A 9,730-nucleotide genomic window follows, 5' to 3' on the forward strand; every position below is an offset into this window, starting at 1 on the left:
TCCTAATGTGTACTCCCTACAGCAATGTAAGAAAATTCCAGTTGACTCTGGGATTGTCTTTTTCCTTTTAGCAATTTATGTTCATGTAGTGGCATTGTATTGTGGTTTAAATTTGCCCTTTTTCTGATGAGGAATGAAACTGAATGTCATATATTATTGGACTTATGGGCATTCTCCTATTTGAAGGGTCAAAGATGTATGCTCATTTTTATGTCATATTGTCTTTTTCTTTCTTTTTGATTTTTTGGAACTTTTTATACATTCTAGAATGAGTGTGTTAGATAAATGTATTATGACTATCTTCACTCTCTGTGAGCTAAATTTTCATTTCCTTAATGGCATCTTTTGATGATCTGAATTTATTTCTATATAAGTCAAATTCATCAATATTTTCTCTGTGGTTAGAGCTTTCTATTCCTCCTTTAAGAAAATGTGTCTAGGCTAAAATCATAAAAATATTATTATCTGTATGGTTTATAGGTTTTTTATTTCTTTAACACTGATATTTAGATTCATGATTAATTTGGGACTTTTATACATAGCATGATGTAAATCAAGATTACTTATCTTTAAATTCAGTGGATTCAGAAGCATTTATGTACAAAAACTCTTTTACCATAATATTTTATCTATTTTACAAAAGTAAGTGATAATTTATAATTACATCTATTCCTCGATTCCGTCCTTGTTCAATAATAGATTTGAAATAATAATAAATGGTATAGATGGTGTTAATAATAGATGGTATTAATAAGATATTGCATTAATTCATCAAATTACAAAAAAATGTTTAAATAAAAATTATTAATGTGGCTTACAATTTTAGTGATTTAAATCATGGGTTCTGAAGTAAGAAGGCTTGCACATAGTATTCACTTGAGGCTTGTTAATAATTACAGAGGTTCAGTAATTAAAACACTATAGTCCTGGTACAAGAATAGACATAAAACCCAACGGAATAGAATTTTGAATTCTGAAATAAAGACTCACATCCACAGTCAATTGGTTTTTGATAAAGTTTCCAAGTCCACTAAATGGCAAAAAAGAATACTCTCTTCAACAAGTCATGCTGGGAAAACTGGATACCCAAATACAGAAGTAAAGGTGAATCTCTACCTTGCATCATGTATAAAAATGAACTCTAAAAAATCAAAGAACTGAATGTAAAAACCAGAATTATAAAACTGCTAGAAGGAAACATAAGAAAGCATCTTCAGGGCCTACTGTTAGACAATGGTTTCTTAGACTTTACACCAAAAGCACAAGCAATAAAAGAAAAATTAGATAAATGTGACTTCAAGATTAAAAACGTTTACATCTCAAAGGACTTCACTATGAAAGTAAAATAGAACCTGAAAAATGTCAGAAAATTTTAGGAAATGCCATACCTAAAAAGGGGTTTTAATGTCAATATATAAAGAAAACCTAAAACTCAGCAAGAAAAAAGACAGTCCAAGTAAAAGACAGCAAAAAATTTGAATAGATATTTCTCCAAAGAAGATACACAATGTCCAATGGGCACATGAAAGATGCCCCACATCATTAGCCATTAGAGAAATGCAAATCAAAACCATATGGCGTTCCATTTTATACCCACTATAATGGTTATTATTAAAACAAACAAACAAACACGAAATAGCATGTTTGGGAGAGTTGTGAAGTAAAAGGAATTATTTTTCATTGCTGGTACAGCTGTAATGAAAACAGTTTTGGCAATTTCTCAGAAAGTTAAGAATAGAATTACCATATGACCTAGTAATTCTGCTTCTAGGTATACACCCCAAAGAATTGAAAGCAGGAAATCAAACAGATATTTGTACACTGATGTTCATACTGGAATGTTCACAATTGCCAAAAGATGAAAACAACCCAAGTGTCTATTAGCAGGTGAATAGATACATGAAATATAGTATATACATATAATGGAATATTATTCAGCCATAAACAGAAATCAGGTTCTGATATATGTGACAACATGGATGAACTCTGAAGACATCATACTGAGTGAAATAAGTCACACACAAAGGACATATTATCTCATTGATATGGCATAATCAGAACAAGAAAAGTCACAGGGAATGGGAGTTCATGCTTAATTAGTTCAGATTTTCTCCCTGGGTTGATGGAAAAGCATTGGTAATAGATGGTGGGAATCATGACACAACATTGTGAATGTCATTAACACTACTAAATTATACATTTGAATGTGGTTAAAAAGATAAATTTGTATGTGTGTTACTAGAATAAAAATTTTTAAAAAGCGTAAGACTCTATAGCACAAAAGGAAACCTAATAATAACTTTGAACTTTAGTTAATGCTATAATGATAATAATATTGCTTCATTAATTGCTGCAGCTAATGCCTTAATGAATTGTGTGTGTAAGGGGTCATTTGTGGGAAGTGTGTATTTTCCGCATGGTTTTCTGTAAGCCTGCAACTTCTCTATTAAAAAAAACACAACCATTTAAAATGTAATCATTTTCCACAGAAAACTTCAAGTATTTGAAAATAAGAATATTGTGACATCTTACGTTTTTAAACAACATAGAAATCGTATTTTTTTCTCTTTTGTGTTAACGCTCTAACTCCTTATCAAACCTTGCTTTCAATTTCTAGCTTTTCAAAATTATCTAAATCTAGGTGAATTACATAGTGCTAGCAGATATTTTACTACTTAATTAAAAGCCTGCCCCTGCCACCAAAAAAAGAACATTCAATAAACTGAAAAGAACTTAATTTCTCTCGATAGCTCAACTTGACTCTCAGGATTTACCTGTAAATTTATCTTCAAAAATTCCTTGAGATAAATGTAGTCTAAATTAATTACTTGTAAGTGAAGCAAGCTTCTCAGCCTGAATTGAACCCATTCAGCTGTTATGTGAAAAACGTGCAAAATGATCTGGCAATGGAAACAAGATTAGGAGAAAATTATGTCCAAAAAAATCGACATTAAACATGTAGAGACATAATAATGAAAAGACATTTCTGCATCAAAAAAATGAGACTACAGTAGAAAGTTAACAATTTAAGTTACTTGTTAAAACTACTACATCAGAGAAGGCAGATAGTGAGTCCAAGAGGCAGGAGAACTACAAGTCACTTAGAAATGGTTGCTGCTGTCAAGCAGTTTACTAAATATGTGGTATTTCCTTATTAACAACAAATTTTCCATTGAGTTTTCACTGAGTGCAATAACCTTTACTTTCATTGAAATGCAATAAGCTTGGAGTGCATTGTTTCAGGTACCTGCAGGGCATAGATTTTCAAGGACAGGAACATAATGTGATGAGAGTCTGGACATGTTTAAGAAACACAAAGACTAAGGAAAGTCTGGTCAGCATTGAATGGTGGTTCAGCACAAGAAAATCTTAATCTCAAACCACAAATGCCACGGAGGTCCCCAGCCTTAACAAACTCAGAAATGAGGATTATTTTCATGGGAGAGGCTGGGCCCTTGATTTTCCCTCTAAACTTGCAAATTTTGCTATGGGGATTCAGATATTGCTTGACAGGAGGCTGCAGAGAAGCAGAAAAGAGGAGTCTCTGCTTTTTCTCATCTGTCTGGTGCCAAGGGAACTCTTTTTACTGCTAGCCTCTCCCAGCCCACTATTTTATTTTTTCCTCCCAATTAGTTTTACAATCTACTGACCCTTGTACATTTCCAACAATGTCTGAATTTCTTTTTGTCCTTGGAAATACTGCTCTCCTTAAATGCTTGAAATGTGCCAGAATGTATACCTTAGTCTAGAGTTCTAATAAAAATAAGCATTTTAAAATAATCCTTCTAAGTGCAGCAAGTTTGAATATAGGTTATGTATTAACCTATTTGCTTCATCTTCTTCTTTATTCTCTAATCTCCAGATTGCAAGGCCCTGGAAAGTATCTACAGTTTCAAAATCTATCATCATCTTTGAGCCTCTTTCCTCTTCTTGCTTCTTCTCAAAAATACTCTTTATTTGAACCAGGAAGTATTCATACTATTTTGGATTTATATTTGAAATTCTACTCTGTCTGGCTTACAGTTGAAGCATTTGGGGTAGCTAGTTTCTAAAGAAGGCACCCAATGAATGATGTCACTTGATTGTGATGAACTTGAGTCATCCCTCTCCACCAAGTCAAGGCTGGTCCTTTGACTTGCTTTAACTAATGAAGGAGGCCAGAAGGGACACTGTGTCAGTCCTGGCCTAAGTCTGAAGAAGGCCAGGTCACTTTCCAGTTTACATTCTCGGAGCCCAGGTATTATGTAAGAGGGCTGACTGCGTCGGTGGAGAGAGAAACCACAGGGAGAATAAGACACCAAGTGAAGAGAGGGGCTACATGACCCAACACGCCAGAGGTGAAGTCCAGCCCCAGAAGATTCCAACACCACTTGCCATCTGACTAAAATTGCATAAGAGATGCCAAGCAATACCATTAGAAAACTGCCTTACCAGATGAGTCAATCCTCAGAACTGTGAGAGATCACAATGAATTGTTTCAGCCACCAAAACAAAAAGTATTACTGGAAAAATAAAACATGCTGCACTAAATATATAGGCTAACTTCTGTCTACAAAACTGTAAACTAGCTTTTCCTAATCAATTTTTAAGTGCAATTTCTGTGGATTGATTTAATTAATTCATATATTCTTCTTGGTTCAGATGTCTTAAAGGTGCAAGCTTCTTAAAATCAATATGATTTTCTCTAGAAAAAGATAAATTCTTCAAAAACCTCACAGGAGGCATCTTTTTTTGACAAAACTTCTTTAAAAGCCTGCTGTTAATCACAAAACAGAGTAAATGACTTGCCCAACTTCTATAAGAGACCATTAGCAGTATGAATAAATAATTATCTTGTATTATATATTGCAGAATCCATATCGCTCAATTCTTAAAATGTCTATTTAAAAAAAAAAATGTCTATTTTATATAACCTTTAACTTTTTCTTGTATGCTGTATGGCAGGGTCACATTTCATTACTTTTCCATGTGAGTATCCTGTTACTGCAGCACCACTTATTGATTTCTGTGTGTGTTTGTTTGTTTTGCTTGTTTGCTTGCTATTTTGGGGGAAGTTCATGGACTGGGAATCAAATTTGGGTTTCCCCCACAGCAGGCGAGAATTCTGCCAATGAACTATCCTTGCACCCCCTATAACATTTAACTTTTAAAATCCCCCTTGTAATTCATTTGATTTGCTCATATTTAAGAGAATTGAGCAGGTTCGATTATAGCACTTTTTAGAGTCAAATTTACATTTTCACATATAAATTATTTGCTGATATACTCAAATATATCCAAATATTTGTGCAGTGTAAGACTGATGATATTCTACAAGTAATTTTTTATATCTGCAATGTAAAGGGTTATATTGACTATTAAACTATTTTATTATTATCTGAATTCTGAGAAAGCACAAAGATATTTAAGGTACCCTCTTAATTGATCATGGGAAAAAGATCGCTTTGTACCTTGCCTAGCAGATTTGATCTCAGGCGTTTGGTTAACTACTGGCCCCTCTGGATAGTATGTGGTTTCAGTGTTACCTATGCATTATAATCACAAGGATTCTTTATCTAGACGCCCATACATTTCTGATTTATCTACTTTGATGAAGATGATTTATAAAAAGATACTTGTAAGGAACAAGGAGCTAAATCAGCATAGAGATTTAATGCAACCATGAAGGGATGTACAGCTACAAAGGAGATCACCTCCTTATCCTCAGAGCACAGCTATGCTGGATTCCTGTTTTAGTTAGAACAAAGTTGATGAAAAGAGCCACTTCCCTCATAAACAGAGTTAATTTTTTTTTCTTCTCTTGCTTGTGACTTGTCTATTAACCTGCAGGTAACCTTTCTATATGCTGTTTGGTGAACTTATCTTCTCCTCCAGTACAATAAAAAACTGATAAGCTTTTGTGTGTGTGATACAATATAGAACATAAAGTGCTATGATTTATATGGCCAAGAATATCATCATTAAAATTATTTGTTTGACTACTGTGCTGACTTGAAAAGATGACATATTACATGTAATTGGGGGGAAAGGAACGATGTTTAATTAGGATCATGCCAAATAAAAATGATAGGCAGGAATGAAAGGAAACTCATCAACAATCTGCTGCTAAAAGCCACTACAAGAACATAAATAATCACTAGAGAATATCCAGCTATTTAAGTAACTCCATATTTTTCCATGAAAAATTACTGAAATAATAAGCTCCAGATGGTACTACAAAAAATGCAAAATTATTCTTAGCATCTGGGTCACAGAACTGTCAAACCTTCCCCTGGATGTTATTTCCTAAGTGAAAGGAAATAGGAGGGTAAAGTGTTATGTACCAAGTACCAGGAGCCTGATTTTCTTGTAATGATGTTATTACATAAGAAGATTTAACTCCATTTGCATCAAGCCTTTCTTATTAATATATGGTAAATTTATCCCTGTTATGAATTAGCAGTCTAAGTCAGAAGATACTCACGTAATTTATACCAAAATTAACCCCAAGTTTTGTAATCAAAATACTATTAAAATACTATTCAGTTTTTTGTGAATATTATTTTACCTTGAAACAATCACTATTTCCAGTTTGCTTCGGACTTCTAATTACATCAGATTTGTGAATGCAGGTGTAATAACAATGCCTGACATTCCAAATTGCTTGTTTCACACATTATTCATTGACCAACCAAACAAATGCTCCCAGCTCCCTTCTTACAGGCCACCCCCACTAGAATACTAAAAGCAATCCATGTTTGACATAATCTATGGACAGGATGTGACACAATTTTGGCTAACAAAACATTTGTAGAAGTATGGAAGTGTTATGGGAAGGTTTGGCTTTTGCAAGAAAAAGGAGGTATGCATAGCTGATACCATTTCTCCATTCTCTTCTGAAGACTCATGACTTGAAAGTGGCTGTGGCATTTGTAACTATCCCCAGTATCTAACAACAGTGAGCTGACAAGCATACAGAAAGTACAGCTAAGCTGGCTGGGTAAGGAACTCAGCGCACCCTCTCCTCAATGAAACATCACTTAACAATGAAAATTGTAAGAAACAACTATTTAAACCCTCTGGAAACAGACAAAATGACATATATCAAATAGAGATTCAAGAAATGGAGAGTCACTTGAATTTCTGTAAGAATAGCAAAAGTCTGTGGAATTTGAGCCAAGACCTTCCCCCATCTACCTCCCAGACATGTGTTATAGAGGGTGATCCAAGAAATAAGGATCACTTTCCCTGAACACCCAAGTCTGGGGTTCCATTTTCACCGCAGGAGGAGTAGGGCATGTATACCTCATATCCTCCAGTTCCTGTTGCAGAAGCTTTATTCTGTCCAGGTGCAGCCAAGAGGATGGGATTCCTTCCTTCACCCAGCTGGCACTCATAAGGTGGGAGTTCTAATCCAGGCATGTCAGGCTGATAGCACTTGGGCATCAATCACCACAACCCCAGTTCATGGGGATGGTGAGGCTTCCATGATGAAAAGGAGAAGTCAAGAAAACTAAGGGCTATTACTTCCTCCCCCTCAATTCCCAGTCCTTGAGTAGGAATGCTACTCTGGGAGAAGCTGTGGTGCAGAGGTTCTGCTTAGGGAGAGAAACAGGAGGTGAGGACAGGAAGCTTCACAGATCTACATGAGAGCTCTGTAGCTCATGGACAGGCACTGGGAACCCAACCCAGGTCTCCAACATGACAGGGGAGAATTCTGCCAATCAGTCACTATATATATATATACATGTATACACACACACAACAGCAGATGTGAAGAAGCAGAAGAATGAATAAGCGAATTAATTGGCAGAATAAATTAAGAAATTTGAACAATCTATATGCTGCTTACAAGAAACTCATCTTAGATCCAAATAGACTGAAAGTGAAAGGATACAAATAGACTGAAAGTGAAAGGAAAAAGCTGCAACCAAAAGAAGGCAAGAGTAGCTAAACTAATATGAGAACAAAAATAGGCTTTAAATGTAAAAACGTTGTAAGAGACAAGGAAGGATAATACATATTAATAAAAGGGATAATTCATCAAGAAAAACTAACACTCATAAATGGGTATGCTCCTAATCAAGGAGCTCAAAAATACATAGGCAAATATCTGCAAAACTGAAGGCAGCAATGAACATTTCAGCAATAATACTGGGAGACTTCAATACATCACTGTCTTCTATAGAAAGAACAACCAGACAGAAGAACAACAGGAAAGAAAGAACTTAAACAATTTGATAACTGAATTAGATCTAACAGATATACAGAGAGATCATTATAACCCCAAATACCAGGATATACATTCTTTAGTGCTCCTGGAATGTTCTCCAGGATAGAACATATGCTGGGCTCCTTATGAATTTTAAAAGGTTTAAATTATTCAGAGCACTTCTCTGATCACAATGAATGAACCTGGAAATTAATTACCACCAAAGAACGAGAACTTTCTCAAATATGTGGAGGTTAAGGAACACTCTTGAACAATCATTGATTCATAGAAAGACTGCTAGGGAAATAGGTAAATATTTGGAGATAAAGGAAAATGAGAATATGACATATTCCGAACTTGAGGGATGCAGCAATTACAATGCTGAGAGGAAAATGTATTGCCCTAAATGCCTATGTGTTAGTTAGATTCAGTTGTCAACTTGGCCAGGTGAGCGTGCCTAGTTCTGTTGCTGCGGACACAAACCAATGGTATGTGAATCTCATCTGTTGCTAATTACATCTGCAGCTGGCTAGGAGGCGTGTCTGCTGCAATGAGTGACATTTGACTTAATTGGCTGGTGCTTAAATGAGAGACTGCAATGTAGCACAGCCTAGCAGCTCGGCATTCCTAATCTCAGCACTTGTAGCTCAGCCCAGGCCTTTGGAGATGCAGAAAGAAGTCACCCCAGGGAAAGTTGTTGGAACCCAGGGGCCTGGAGAGAAGACCAGCAGAGACCATCTTGTGCCTTCCACATAAGAAAGAACCTCAGTGGAAAGTTAGCTGCCTTTCCTCTGAAGAACCAACAAAATAAATCCCCTTTTATTAAAAGCCAATCCATCTCTGGTGTGTTGCATTCCATCAGCTAGCAAACTGAAACAGCCTATATTAAAAAATAATTCTCATCTGCCAAACAGGAGACCCAGGCTTGATTCTGGGCCCACACACTTCCCAAACAAACAAGCAAACAATGGAAAACCAAACAAAAATTCAAAAAATGGTACTGCAATAAGGGGATACTCAAATGAAAAAAGAATGAAATGTGACCATCACCACACAGCATACAAAAAAAAAATTATTTAAAAAAGAAGAAAGAACAAAATAGAAGACTTCACTGCTCATCTGGAGGAACAAGAAAAAGAACAGCAAACTAACCCCAAAGCAAATAGGAGAAGAGAAATAACAAAAATTAAAGCTGAAATAAATGATTAAAAAGCAATAGAAATAATCAGTAAAAACAAAGTTTGATTCTTTGAGAAAAATCAATAAAATCAATGGATGCCTAGATAGACTGACAAAGAAAAGATGATAGAGGATGCAAAAAAGAAAGAAAGATCAGAAATGAGAGGAGGTCCTTACAACAGAACAGGGAGAAATTTTTTTAAAAAATCATAAGAATATACTATGAACAAAACAACTATATGCCAACAAACTAGACAAACTTAGGTGAAATGGAAAAATTCCTAGAAACACAGACCAAGCTATAATGACTCAAGAAGAAATAGAAGATCTCAACAAACCAATCACAAATAAAGAGATTCA

The 9,730-nt window shown here is 35.1% G+C and overlaps 1 long non-coding RNA gene across 1 annotated transcript; it reads left to right on the forward strand.

Moving 5' to 3' along the window:
* The first annotated feature begins 326 nt into the window (after positions 1-326).
* LOC143686228 (uncharacterized) lies at positions 327-4,530 on the forward strand. Its single transcript, XR_013176979.1, has 2 exons — positions 327-400; positions 3,863-4,530. It is a non-coding gene; the product is annotated as an uncharacterized LOC143686228 (long non-coding RNA).
* The last annotated feature ends 5,200 nt before the right edge of the window (positions 4,531-9,730 follow it).

The sequence above is a fragment of the Tamandua tetradactyla genome, chromosome 6 (genome assembly GCF_023851605.1).
Source record: "Tamandua tetradactyla isolate mTamTet1 chromosome 6, mTamTet1.pri, whole genome shotgun sequence".
Taxonomy (NCBI): domain Eukaryota; kingdom Metazoa; phylum Chordata; class Mammalia; order Pilosa; family Myrmecophagidae; genus Tamandua; species Tamandua tetradactyla.